This window comes from Dermochelys coriacea, chromosome 3, assembly GCF_009764565.3.
Source record: "Dermochelys coriacea isolate rDerCor1 chromosome 3, rDerCor1.pri.v4, whole genome shotgun sequence".
Taxonomy (NCBI): Eukaryota; Metazoa; Chordata; order Testudines; family Dermochelyidae; genus Dermochelys; species Dermochelys coriacea.
This window is the reverse complement of record NC_050070.1, coordinates 56,284,434-56,299,629: the sequence shown is the minus strand read 5'-3', so window position 1 is coordinate 56,299,629 and position 15,196 is coordinate 56,284,434. Positions and strand designations below refer to the sequence as shown.

Here is a 15,196-nt window from a genome sequence, read left to right as displayed (position 1 = left end):
TCACTAATATTTTGTGGGAATGAGTTCCACAGGTTAACCATTCATTGTGTATTAGAATTTACCTGTATCATTTTTAAGTTAGCTTTCTTTCAATTTCACAGACTGTCCCCATATTCTCATATTATGATAAATGATAATTAGCAGTGAATGATTTATCATTTGTATTCCATTCATTATTGTATACATCAGTCATACTCCTCTTATTCATCTCTTCTCTAAATGAAGCAGTCACAATCATGTCAATCTCCCATCCTGCTCTATTTCTATTACATCTCTTTTGCAATACTGTGACCAACACTGAACAAAACAGGGCTCCAGTTACAGCTAGAGCCTCTCAACACTACCATAACATATGTAACATAAGAAAGAACTAGGTAACTAAAATCAATTCTAAATTTGAACCCTTACACAAAACTAAGTTAAAAGAAACTTCAGTTTGGCCCAAATAGTGTGACAAAAATAGTGAGATGTTGGAAGGCATTGTTAATAATTAAATCCTGATAATGTGCTCAATACTTGTACAAGAGATAAAAGGAAGACCATCCCTACCCTGAACAATTTACACAATCTAGAATATCACCATTTAAAAATGTGATAAAACAGCATCCATATTAAATTTACAAGCTCTGCAATTTTTCAAAAACCTACAATGAAGCTGTATAAAAAATAGCTATAAAAACAAAATACTCAAAGAAATGACTCATCACCTGTCAAGCATGAGTTAAGAACGATCATTTTTCATTAAATACATACAAAATACTTAAATTAGATACCCAAGATCTCGTTCTATTACTGTAAGGAACTGAGGAGATTATTTAACTAAAGGAGAACTCTTCACAACAGAAATCCATTCTAATACAGGACGCATTCTAATACAGGAACTTATTTCTCATCACCGGATTAGCTATGACTTTGCATCACCTCATAGCTAATAATGATTTCAGTTAAAACAAGATGAGGCGGCATACTGTCAACCCTCATCAATGGCCATTATCTTAAACATACAATATAATCAAATATATGTAATAATTTCTGGATCCAAATATAGCATTTTTCTAATAACTACCTAGATCTTGACATGTTATTTTGAATATTACCAGAATTTGCTCCACTCCTTAGTCCAAAATACCTATACTCTGAGGGACATGTCACAAAGCTCATCTCCTTACCCCAAGTATTTAAAACTGGGGGGGAATTACAAAGGTAGAAAATTTCTGGAGGTGACACTGATATAAACTTTTAACTTCCCTGTCTCACCTTTGGTTGGTTATAGTGAATCGTACTGCTGCATTGAAGGTACAATTTGTGATATAGTTAATTATGTCAAAGGCACCTAGAGTATATGCCCTTTTTAGCATTTGTATAAGTTTACTATTTATTAATTTATTTAAATCTAAAGCAGCTGAACTGTGGTTAAACACAACTGGTAATCTTCAAAACTCTGGTGGTCCACCTCAGATTTTCAGCAGAGTGTAGTGTACTGCTGTTTAAGAAATTTAGGTTTTGGAAGTCATTTTTACATACGAAAAACTTGTATACTCTATAAAATAAATATTTAGTTTTTACAGTTTGGAAAAATGTCAGCCACTTTATTCAGAGTTCATCCCATTTGAATCTTTACCTACAAAACTGGTTCCCAAACACACAGAGAATCATGTGCGCAGATCATTGCATCTGCACAGTTTTCAATGCAGGTTCAGGACCTTGGGTCCAAGTTCAGCAAAGCCTTTAAACACATACTTAACATTAAGAACTTTGCTGCATAGGGATGGTTTGCTGAGTTGAAATCTTAATCTGCCCCTTCGGCTAGAGGCAAGCTAAAAGCAAAAAGAGTACTGAAAAGAAAACAGAATTTGGAAAAGGTATGTTTTAAAAGGGAAGAGAGATTTCTGAAATCTTTAAAAATTATTTCATGCAAAATAAGTTAATTCATCTGAATGATATTATTTAATGACAATAATGTCTACAATGCAAGCTCTAAATTATTTTATCATAAATGTATCCAGAGATTGAGGGATGTATTCCAGGGCTTTGGAGTGGAGCCCGGAGCTGGAGTGCAGAGCAGCTCCGGAGCAGTGGAGCCGCAGGTTTTTGCCTGGAGCTGGAGTGGAGCCGGAGCTGTATTCGTTTAACGTTTAAAATGATTAAATGAAAAATATATTGCATCATCTTTACTTTTCCTCTCATTACTCACTTCCAATTCAGGAAAACTTCACATACCATTACCTGCACTATGAAGTTCAAGAGGGGAGAGGGTTATTTGTTTGTTTTGAAGACAGGTGGCCTCATGATACTCAGTGCAGATTTATACTTTAAGCAGTTTTTAATACAAAAACATTTACCTTCTAATCCTAATATCAAAATCCTGTAGGGGTTCAGCTCAGGGCAAAATATGTAAACAGTAAATTAAAATCTCACCCCCTGATTTTTAAAGTAATGACTTAACTACAGTGAGGCGCACAACCACATTCGCCTGTGCGCACACACACACACATTCTCACTCTATTTTCCAAAACTGGGCACCAGTACACTGCCTTACTGATTTGCAAATACAGTACTGTGAATATTAAGAACAAGGAGTACTTGTGGCACCTTAGAGACTAACACATTTATTTGAGCATAAGCTTTCATGGGCTAAAGCCCACTTCATCAGATGCATGCAGTGGAAAATACAGTAAGAAGATCAGGGCCGGCTCTAGGCACTAGCAAAATAAGCAGGTGCTTGAGGCGGCGCATTTCTAGGGACGGCATTCCAGCGCCGGCCATGCCACCCCTAGAAACGTGCCCCCGCTACCCCAGCTCGCCTCCGCTCCGCCTGCTCCTCTGAGTGCACCGCCGCCGCTCGGCTTCTCCCACCTCCCTCCCAGGCTTGCCGTGCGCAAAACAGCTGTTTCGCACAGGGAGGTAGGGGGAAGAGAAGACGAGCGGCAGCGTGCTCGGGGGAGGCGGCGATGGTGGAGTGGAGGCAAGCTGGGGCGGGGAGCGGTTCCTCTATCCCCCGTTACTTCCTTCGCTCCCCCTTCGCTCACTTCCACTCTGCCTTCTCCCCTGAATGCGCTTCCTCCCCTCGCCTGAGAGGGAGGGGGAGAAGCAGAGCGGCAGCATGTTCAGGGGAGCAGGCGAAGCAGAGGTGAGCTAGGGCAGGGCGTTCAGGTGGGGAGGGGAGCCGCAGGAAGCAATGGGGGGGCGGATGCAGCACATCCTGGGGAGGAGGCGGGGCCAGGGATTTGGGGAAGGGGTAGGGAAGAGGCAGAGCCAGGGGCGGGGAGGCATGAAAAAAAGCGGGGGCAGCCAAAACTTTTTTTGCTTGGGGATGGCAAAAATCCTAGAGCTGGCCCTGAGGAAGATTTTTATATATATATATATATATATATATATATATATATATATATATACACATATACACACACACACACACACACACACACACACACAACAAGAAAAAATGGGGGTTGCTATACCAACTCTTAACGAGACCAATCAATTAATGTGGGCTATTATCAGCAGGAGAAAAAAAAAACTTTTGTTGTGATAATCAGGATGGCCCATTTCAAACAGTTGACAAGAAGGTGCGAGTAACAGTAGGGGGAAAATTAGCATGGGGAAATAGTTTTTAGTTAGTGTAATGACTCATCCACTCCCAGTTTTTATTCAAGCCTAATTTAACGGTGTCCAGTTTGCAGATTAATTCCAGTTCTGCTGTTTCTCGTTGGAGTCTGTTTTTGAAGTTTTTTTGTTGAATAACTGCAACTGTCAATAGCAGTGCACAGAGAACTTGTTATATGAATTGTCAACAGTCTGGTGGCATACATGACAATGGCCTTTGGGGCTTACTGAGGGGTAAATGAAATCAATGTCTCAGAAACAATCCTCTGGGCAGAGTGAAGGGGTTCACAGATTACAAGGCCAGAAATAATCATACATTGTGATCATGTAGTCTGAACTCCTGTATAGCACAGTCACAGAATGTCCCTAAAATAATTCCTAGACCATATTTTTGAAAAAAACATCTTGGTCTAAAAATTGCCAGTGATGGAGAATCCACCACAACCCTTGGTAAATTGTTTCAATGGTTAATTACTCTCACAGTTAAAAATTTAAATTTTATTTCCCATATGAATTTGTGTAGCTTCAACTTTCAGCTTTTGGATTGTGTTGTACCTCTCTCTGTTAGACCAAAGAGTCCATTATTAAGTATTTGTTCCTCATGTAGGTACTTGTAGTCTGTAATCAAGTCATCCTTTAACCTTCTCTTTAATATTTACACTCAATAGACTCAGTGTTTGAGCACAGACCATATATATTGCTCCAGTCTGCTATACCTGACCTAAACCCAAGTTTTACCTTAGCAAAAACCATTCAATTACTACAGCATGTCTCCCAGAGCCACCCAATTACTAGCCACTCCAAGTACAATTCCATCCAAGACCCAAGGCACAGGGCAGCTAGCCCCTCCTGAAGTTTGTGCTGCTGTGGCTACATGTGTTTTTTAGCGCATTAGCTCAATCAGAACTAGCTTGAGTATGTCTCTTCAAGCAGGAATTTACACCTTTCTGCTCTAGTATATACATACCCTAAGTATTCTGGGAGGGAGAGGGAGAAACTGCACAAGGAATTCAGGGCATGAACTGATTTCCAGGTGGGTATCACTATCTTCAGTAAACTTTACATGAGCCATGTTAAGACATCACACAAAAGTATAACAACAATAGCTGAAAAAGGGGCACTACTTGTGCCCAACCTAAAAATATAACATTTATGTCTAGCAGTCATTCTCAAATACCAACCAAGGGCAGGACTCAAATTCAGTCAACGAGTATGACCAGGTACAGCAAGGTAGACACCCGCTGCTGCTCTAAGGGACTTAGAACAGCCCAGGAGAGGGCTGTGACTGGGGCATGCAGCCCAGGCTGAGTAGGGAAGTAGGCTCAGCTGGGGCCACACCCCAGTTAGGGCTCAGCTGGCCTTATAAGTAGGCAGTGAGGCAAGAGCTGACTCTCTCTCTCGCCTTTGAAGAGGGAGAGACCTGGCTGCAGGGAGCAGAAAGTACCTAGATTGGAGCAGATCTGAGGAAAGGCCATGGGAGTTGGGGAGCTCTGACCTGGAAAAATCCCAGGCTGTGGCCTAGTAGAAGGCCAGGCAGGTATTGAGGTTGCAAAGGGGGCAGCCCATGGGTAGGCTGAGGCAACAGATCCAAACCCCTCCTTGCCAGTGATAAGTGGCTTTTACGCTGCAGTCTGCCCCTGATACAACTATGCCAGTTGGTGACTGGCAGTAGCCTTACACTGAGGCAAGGTGGAGATAGTGGGTGGGGGTTCCCCTGAGGAGGGGGGGGACCCTGAGAGACAGTGGGTGTACTGCTAGGGGGCAGCCATCCAAAAGACAAGGGGCACTGGGTCTGGGAGGGATGTGGGGTCAGCAGTAAGGCGGATCACTGACCTGCAGAGGGTGCTCCAGAGCCTAGTGAGCTGATTCCTGACCAAGACCAGCTGGAGGTGCCGCAGGGTGAGTTTGCTCCCTTACACTGGGGTTCAGTGATTATCACCCTGAGTTATTCCAAGTCTGTGATGTCAGACTTCCACAGACTCTTCCCTATCTCAATACAGTGCACACCCATTTCATTCTCTTTGCAACCTGTGAATCAACCCATATTTGACCTGGAAACTCTTGTTTGGGAAATATCCATTAAGGCACCATACGCTGCATTATAGTATACAGAGCAATAGTTGAAAACAAAATTAGAGGCTCTTTTAAATTAACTCTGCTACTCTAGGGGAATTTCCAAACAGTCTCAAACCATTATCCCACTTTCAAAGCAACACGCCCAACAACCATTCTTGCATATCTGTATAGAATAGCGGTGTAAGGTGTTATTTATCTTTCAGAAATAGTTAGAGCCCCTTTTATGCTTTTGGGAAGCGTGCCTTGCAAAGTACAGTTCTTTTAAAACTCCCTGCTATAGACACAAAGTAGCAACATAGCCAATGATTACTCTCAGATTCCAGATGACACATTTGAGTATAGCTGGAGTTCAATGACTATAGCGTGTCACCCTGAGCTACTCTGACTGATGTCAGGTATATTTCACCATTCTGTTCTTGATCCCAACACAATACATGCTCACTTCAATCTCTTAGATGTGACAGTTTGGTACATGTCAACCTGAAGTCCCTAACTGAGTAACTTTTTCAACATTGCTTCAGCAAAAAAAGCAGTGCACTAACTGATATAAATCCCAAGGAACTGAGATCAGTTTATGGAGGATCACAGCCACTGTTGGAACCCCAGATGTGCACAAAGAAAACCTTCAGAAAAACAAGGCGATTTTGTAAAATGCTGGGCGTCTTGGGAACGCTTTGCTCAAATGACAGAAATTTGGAAAACTAGCACTATCACTACTCCCATGTGGCACAGTAAATTTCAAGGCAATCTGAGTCAGAATGCAGATTTTTAGAGCACTTAGAATAGTTGACTTTTAAACAGAGTGATGCTTAACCTTAACTATAGCAAATCTGGTGTTCCACTATAATATCTTCAAAGAAACAAGTAATTTTCTCTCCTTTAGCCACCATCACAGGATGATGCTGTTTTGTTCTAGGACTTTTTTTGGCTTTGGTATTTGGAAACGAAGTTGAGAATCATATTTATCTTGGCTAGTTTGGAGCAATTAGGGAAAATAAATGCTGACTCTCCTTTGCTTTGCCAGGAATCTTTCTACTAGAGATTCGATGGAAAGAAATACAAGGGCATCCTTCCTGTAGCTGAAGAAAGCATCCCATCCCATCCCATCTCTTGGTGGTAGTGTAAGTAGGAAACTAGTATGTTCTCGTGGGGTAAGGGAAAAAGATACAAATGTGTAAAACAGGGAAGAGATCATAATGCTAAGAGAGACCTCAAAAGCCCTTACTACCAAATCTAAATTATTCCAATTTATTAAATCTGACAGAAGAAATAAATGAATAGTAAAATCTGTTTAAAACACTGAGGAATACCCTAAGAAAGAAATCCAGCCAAAAAGTTGACTGGTTATGGCTACTGAAAGGAGCAGCCCAATAAAGCTCCTCAATTATTAGTGGCAAAAAACCTCACCTGTTGGTTCCTACCAGTTGGCTGGTACCATTAACACAGCAAGGTTGAAATTAGAGCTAGACATAGAGAAGATATGAATCCACATTTCATACTGCTCTGGTGACTGCCTTAATCATGAGGCTATAGTCATTCTCAAGTGCTCTCTTTCTTTGGGCTAATGAATCTTTAAGTATTAATACAAAATGGAACAGATCAATGGGAGAGATTGTGTAAACAGCCCCAGAACAGCGGATAACCTAGTGGTTAGGGTGCTCACATGGGATGGGGGAAGATCTTACTTGATTCAGAGTGAGGATCAAACCTGGATCTCTCACATCACAGGCAAGAGCCCCAACCACTGGGTTAAATGTTATAAAGTGGAAGGCACAGATGCACTGACAGATGAGGACTCACAGGACGTGTCTATGCTACAATGAAACACTCAAAGCATGGAGTCTCAGATCCCATGTCAGCTGACTCTGGCTCGTGGGGCTTGAACTAAAAATTGCAGTGTAGACATTCAGGCTCTGAACGGAGCCTCCCCCCGCTTGTGAATTCTCAGAGCCCCAGCCCAAGCCCAAACATCTACACTGCAGTTTTTAGCCCTACACCCTTAGTTCCACGAACCTGAGTCAGCTGACCCAGACCATGTACAGCCATGCCACTGGGTCTTTTATTGCAGTGCCAACATAACCACAGATGGTATGCTGGCCTGAAAAAAGTTTTTCCCAGCAAAAACTAACTGGATCAAATTCAGGAACACTTTTATATTGGCTAAAACTGATATTTTCAGTGCATAAACTTAGTCTGAAAAATTTTGCCCAGCTCTATTTGAAGTGTTCCATCTGTTAATGTGTGCAGACCTCCAAACCTTTCACTTTTGGGACTTCTAGATGGTGTTTGCACAGGGTAAGAAATCCTGAAAAGATGGTAGTCTTCAAATAATAAACTATTTTTCACTTGAATTAAAAAACAACAAACCAACCCCCCCACCATTCTACTACTTTTGTTTTTGTAAGATTGTACAAGACCTACATTTTGATTTAAAAATCAATCTGACAATACCCCTTTAATATTGAGGCAAAAGTATTTGTCACCCATCTCACTGTCCTCCATCTCTTTCGAGTTCAGAGAATTCGAATGTAAACTTTTGCTTTCCTATCTTGAGGGAATCCACTTGTATCCTGTGTTGGATCTAATATCTTTAAAAGAATCAGAAAGGACATATGCTTAATGCTGATTACATTGTTAAAACTTGCAAAATAGAAAACATTTTGGGAAGCTCTAGATTTTTCATTGGCTATAACAATTTAAAATGTGTGATAGGGCAGCTTGATATTTTTGTATCCTATTTATGGAAGTGTGTTTCAAAAAGAAACAATAATGCCTTGAGTAAAATTCAGCAATAAAAAGAATGATGAAAAACAAAATGATTTACAGACAAACAGAACAAGAGCTCCTCTTCATTCATTGTGCGTATCAGTCAATGTGAGGATTTGTAATGTTTAAATCACTTCAGCCAAATCATGACCTCACATTAACTCTTCCTAGCTGTTAGGGCAACTACATGTCAGTTATTGGGATAAGCTCAGCTACTTATTGGTGGACCAACAGAATGCTGCAAACTTTAAGTATACCTACATTTGCCAGCCTTGCTTAAAAACGCCAGGATGAGATGTGACACACCAAATATTGGTAGTCTCAGGCTCTTTTTTTTTAAGCTATTGGAATATAACAAAAAGCTTACCCAAGATGAAACCAGGAGTTTGCCAAATGAAGAAACCTAGGACATGATGTAGCTGCTGGACATAATCACTGGACATAACTGTATCCTGAGTTAGTGCACCTGTGATTGAAGCTGATCACAGTACTAAGCACAGAAGAAAAAGTTGGCCACCTTCACCTGCTTAAAAAGTTAAACTGCCATATAACCCTAATGGCAATGATATTCATACAATAGCCTAAGTGAAGGAAGAAGAAGCCTACACTTACTGAACAGGTGTGTATACTTTTAGGATTTGATTACTAATGAAAACATCTGTAGAAAGAAGCCAGTTAGGGGTAAACTGGGGAAGCTACCCCAGTGCAGTGAAGAGATCTTGAGGGATTATATTAATCTTCTTAGTTCAGTTCAAGAAAACAAATCTGTCCATGACACTTTACTATTGTCATATGACAGCGGAATAGTCGGACAAGAAAAACAGGAAAGACAACTAGACATATTCCTATCATCTCCTCAAACATTTGGCTTGTCTGTTGTTGGCCTATTTGTCTGTCTTGTCTATTTAGATTAGACTGTAAGCTTTTCAAGGCAAGGACAGTGTTTTTGTGTTTGTACAGCACCCAACATATTTTGAATGCTATTACAATACAAATAATAATTGTTAAAGCCCCACATGCTGAAATATGATTTGCATCCAAACCTAACAATATTAAAATACAAATCTCATCAATTCTACAGACTAACTAGGAAAGGGGATTTTTGATCCACACCAGGCACACTAGGGAAATGTATTTGTGCCTTATGTGAAAATTTCCTTTCTAGGAGGAATGAGGTCCACAGATCATAGCATTATGTCGCTTTTCTATACAGCTTTGGAGACGGACCAGACCTGCCAAGAAGCGACAGGGAAGGTTTGTCTCTACCTCTGAGAAATCAGCAGTTGGGACACTTCCACAGCCAAGGAAATCTCTATCCACTCTATATTAGTAAGGAATATTATGCACTAAGACTAAATACGACCTCCTACAGAGCAAGGCATTCAATGAATAACCAACTTTGACTGGCAATACATGTCATCTTCTCCCAGTTAAAAGTTCACTCAGGGTGGGTTGGATGTGTTGTCCTCATTACTCTAAGAAAGGAAATTTCCAGGTAAGGCACAGTTAATTACTCATTCTTATTGGTAACGAGATCCACAGATCCATGATATCCATTCAGGTTGGACAGGGGTGGCGTGTATACATTTATGTAATAGATGTGAGAGACAGTAACCCATTTCATTATAGTTAATGAAATGCTACAAGCATAGAGTACCTATCTATCAAAGGTAACTCCAGATGATGACTGGATATCCAACTGGAGAATCTGAAGAAGGTATGAACAGTTAAACAGGTTGCTGCTTTGTACATTTCCTTGTATGAAGCAAGTGATCTTTATGTCCATGAAGTTGCCAAAGCTCTGAAGGAATGACCTCTCATTTTGGAAGATGAGTGTGTGTGGTTTTTTTTTTTTTTTTTTTTGCTTGTTTGCCTTTGAGATATAATCTTTTCCCTCTGGAAATCGCAGACTAAGGCCTTCTTTCCCTTCCACATCAGATAAAGCACAAAGAAGCATTCACCTTTCCAAATTGAGTTGTGCAATGAATACATGCTTTGGAAACTCTGTTAAAGTATGCCACAATTTCTCTTTGAGGTGTACCGAAGCTGGGAAGAAGGATAGAAGGATAATTTCCTGTACTCTGTGGGCTGGGACCTAGTCTTTGGTATGAAGGTAGGATCGGTTCTGAGAATCACTTTCTTTATGGAAGGTGAAGTACTGAGGTTCCAGAGAAACAGCTCCTAACTCAGATACTTTGATAGCAATCACTTTTACTTGCAAGACTGCTACTTTAATGGTTAGAAAGTAATGGTTAGAAAGTAATGACACCTTTATGAGTAGTTCAAATGGAGGGCTTGGAATGGCATTGAGAACCAGGTTAAGAACCCATAAAAACTGTGCACTTCAGGAGGATGAAGAACACATGAGCACGAGAGGGGCCTGGGTCGTCATAGAACACTCACTGATCTCCATGTAGGCACTCAATCTGCAGGGAGGTACAGGAGACAGTTGCTGCTTTTCTCTTTCTTCTTAGCCTTCTCCCCCCAAGCTGTACTCTGCATGGGGATGAGCAGGTACAGTGTGTCCCAGTGGGGAGAAAAGGAATTCCTTCTGCCAATAAAGGCAGACTTGAGAACCTGGAAATTTTAAGCCCATTTAAGTGTGGTGTTTTGTTTTGTTGTTTTTTTTGTTTTTTTTTTTTAAATTAATTCTGCAGCAGAAGGAGCTGGTCTGCTTGCCTGCAGCTGTGGAAGCAGGTGAAAAACTGCAGGTCTCTCAGAGATGGAGTCAGACCTCTCCTGCCACTGATTTGGCAAGCTGCATAGAGAACCACTGTCATGGATCTATGGACCTAATTATGAACAAACAGTGTTAGACTGTTCTCTCTAGTACTGGAAAAATGATTGCCAAAAGCAGAGTTCTGGAAGAATCTTGCTTGACCATCATTTCTGAACATAACTACGTAATAGCTAGCACCATTCAAATTTTATTACCCTCTAGGCTAGAGTTGTGGGAATCTGGCAGAGGTAGGGGAACAGAATTAAGGCCAATTTAATCCAAAATGAGTGTGTTCGCAGAGGGATTTAATGTCCTGTAACTAATCGATTATTAAATTAACACTTTTAGTTAATTCAGATTAACTTTTCCGAGTGTTCCTGTGTAGACAAGCCTACAGTTTGTTAGGGAATGTACAAAGGACCTTTATATCATAATGCTACGCAATCAGTTGGATAGTTTAGTTCAAAAAATAAATCACAAGGATTATACTGGTTGATTCTTTCTTCTTAGAGAAAGAATGGAGAGGTTACTCACCTTGTCCAGTAGACTGGAGGTTTTTTTTAAGATATACCCTCTCATGAGGCCTCCACTTCAGGCACATTTGTGTTCTTCACCTTTGATCACAGATTTTTTTGGTAGCAGTGCCTGTTCAGCCCATGCATATTTCCCACATATCCTCCTGCCCCCACAGGCAAACTACCCTCCATTCCTTCTCCATCACAAAGTCCCATAAAGGTGACTCTGAAGCAGAATGAAAAGAGGGCAGGTAGCAGAGCACCCCCAGAGGGACACATCTCTAACAATACAGTTCCTGCACAAAATGAATAACCTCTCCTTCTTCCTCCAGTGGTGTCCCTGTTCTGGAAGGTGGTGGAGGCATGACGCATCAGGTGAAGAAGAGGAAATATTTGTAAGAGGTGTCACCTCCTTGTCTGTCCTTGCATCTTTCTCCTCACGGGTCTCATCCTCTGGCATGGGTGGTGACAAAGAAGGTTGAAGATGATGCCTTGTTCTCTCCAACAGTGTGAAGACCTCGTCACAAATTGCTGGAGTTGCAACACCCAGGGATCCAGCAAGGCCACTGAGGAACGCCAAAAGGCAAAGATGGAGACATATATCTGTGTTCCTGCCAGGAGGGTGTCATTTGAGGTCTATTCTCTTGTAAAACATCAGTGTAGGAGGGAGAGTGATGTGTTCTGGGGAACCCTACACCAAGACCTGAAAATCTGAAGAGTCCTCTTACACATTCTCCAGGGGTCAAGGAGGGGAGCTGTTCAATTTGCAAAGTAGATTAGGGCAAGCCTGGTTCCCTATGTGATACAGAGATCAGTGACTGAGAGGGTCTTGCTGCTGACAAACCCCCAACACTCTGAAGAGACTAACAAGTGTTTAGGGTACCTAAACTCTTGTGGTACTGACCGTAACAAAGACTGGCCTGGGACGGCCTATGGAGGATGGCTTCAGTACTGATGTAGCCAGCACTGAGCGCTTGGCCTGTGAGTGCATCGGCTCTGACTCCCACAGTATTATATAGGGTCTAGTGGTCTTCGCTACAGTTGTCTTCCTTGATATCGGTACCAAGTGCTATTCCGGGACACCTCTGTCTCTGTCAGTCAGGATCCAGATATCCAAAGTCAGTCTTAGACTGAGTTTTCTTCTTTGCTTTTGCAGTACCTGCATCACTCAGAGCCTATGCTGAACTCCCCTTGCGACCTGAGGTCTCTGTAGCCCTGTTGTGCGTGGGTGACCAAGATCTTGTTGGAGATTTACACCTCTCTCCTTTGTTTAGAGGAAGATATAGATGAGAACTGCAGTAGCACAGAAGTAGTCAGTGACACAGTACTGCCTACGTCTCTAGCTGTTTCCAATGACTGAGATCTTGTGGGGCATTAGGAGTACTGAGAGGTCTATGTACTGGGAGGGGTGGGGGGTCTTCTGCCTCTGGATCCAAAGCTGGACATAAGGCTTGTTCTATCATTAGTAGCTTAAACTTTATCTCCCAATTTTTTTTCTTCAAAAATCTACCCCTGAAGGATGTACAGATCTTGCACTTACTAGGAATATGGATATCACACTAACAATGCAGGTACTGGGAAAGCCTGTCACTGACTGAAATAACCTCTCAGAAGGAGAGGCACCTCTTGAATCCTGAGGAACCTGGCATTCCTGAGAAAAAACAACAAGAGACAACCCAAGAAGGGGAAATTCTAAACTACTATCTAGCTATAAGAATAAAAGGATTTTATTTTTAGGGGGGGAAAGGAAAAACAAAGGAAACACTAAAAGTAATTATAAACTACCTAAATCCTAAAAGGAGAACAGACACATGCTGCATCTCAGACCGAAGGCACTGAGAGCAGTTTACCTCTGCAGCTCCAAATAGCCTTGGTGTGGGGCACCAGGATGCGTAGGTCACATGCATGGACCAAATGGCCACCACTACCAAAAATCTCTGATCAAAGGCACAGGGCGCATACACACCTGAAGTGGAGCACCCACAGGAACACTACTCGAAGAACTGGATATTTTGTAGTGGTTCCTACAAGTTTTACTATATTAAATAAAAAAGCTATATTTTACATGCACACACAAATTTTTACAAGCACTCATGAAGCTTAGATACACAACTATCAGGGGGGTGATGGATCCTAGTCTCAGCAGCTCCTTGCCATCCAACACTGATGTCTCCCCCAGCCTGAGGGGCCTGCTATGGGGCTCGTTGGACTGAGATTCCTAGTCACTACATGGTCAGCACTGCCCCCTTCTCCCTGCTGGCTGGATAGGAAGCAGCAGCAGTGGTCTGGGCTGGAGCTGATCTCAGAGTAAACTGGGCCTTAATCCCTACCCCAGGCCAGGCTGGGTTGGACCAGCCACCACCATGGGGTGAGGAAACCTCCCCATTCTCCCACCATTCGCCCACTCTTCCTGGGATAGGCCCGGCCCACTAACCTCTAATGAGTAGCTGCAGCCTAAGCAGGCAAGCAGAAGCAGGATACCCACTTCCAAATCCCTGCTGGGGAGGGAGAGGGCCTGGGGGCTGTGCATATCCTGTGAAATTGGAACATTTACCCATGACATGGGCTGTATTATTTTTTTTAAACAAATCTGTGATTTTCTCAGGGTCTGATGCATAAGGGATGGAGTAGAAGAACCCACGCAGGTGCTAGTGGAAGAAATGGACAAGTGGGAAAGAGAGACATCTGTGTTTCATAGATTCATAGATTCTAAGATCAGAAGGGACCATTCTGATCATCTAGTCCGACCTCCTGCACAGCGCAGGCCACAGAATCTCACCCACCCACTCCTATGAAAAACCTCACCCATCTCTGAGCTATTGAAGTCCTTAAATCATGGTTCAAAGACTTCAAGGAGCAGAGAAGCCTCCCTCAAGTCAACCATGCCCCATGCTACAGAGGAAGGCGAAAAACCTCCAGGGCCTCTCCAATCTGCCCTGGAGGAAAATTCCTTCCCGACCCCAAATATGGCAATCAGCTAAACCCTGAGCATATGGGCAAGATTCACCAGCCAGATACCCAGGAAAGAATTTTCTATAGTAACTCAGATCCCATCCATCTAATATCCCATCTCAGGGGATTTGGCCTATTTACCCTGAATATTTAAAGATCAATTACTTACCAAAATCCCATTATCCCATCATACCATCTCCTCCATAAACTTATCGAGTAGAATCTTAAAGCCAGATAGATCTTTTGCCCCCACTGCTTCCCTTGGAAGGCTATTCCAAAACTTCACTCCTCTGATGGTTAAAAACCTTCGTCTGATTTCAAGTCTAAACTTCCTGGTGGCCAGTTTATACCCATTTGTTCTTGTGTCCACATTGGTGCTGAGCTTAAATAATTCCTCTCCCTCTCCTGTATTTATCCCTCTGATATATTTATAGAGAGCAATCATATCTCCCCTCAACCTTCTTTTAGTTAGGCTAAACAAGCCAAGCTCCTTAAGTCTCCTTTCATAAGACAAGTTTTCCATTCCTCGGATCATCCTAGTAGCCCTTCTCTGTACCTGCTC

The 15,196-nt window shown here is 42.1% G+C and overlaps 1 protein-coding gene and 1 long non-coding RNA gene across 9 annotated transcripts in view; one reads left to right on the top strand and one right to left on the bottom strand.

The window, feature by feature from the left end:
- Window positions 1–15,196, bottom strand: part of FAM135A (family with sequence similarity 135 member A) — a 124,870-nt gene that overhangs the window by 85,301 nt on the left and 24,373 nt on the right. The window lies entirely within an intron of this gene.
- On the top strand, window positions 5,025–13,930 carry LOC119852944. Its single transcript, XR_005291906.2, has 3 exons — window positions 5,025–5,505; window positions 6,707–6,803; window positions 12,015–13,930. It is a non-coding gene; the product is annotated as an uncharacterized LOC119852944 (long non-coding RNA).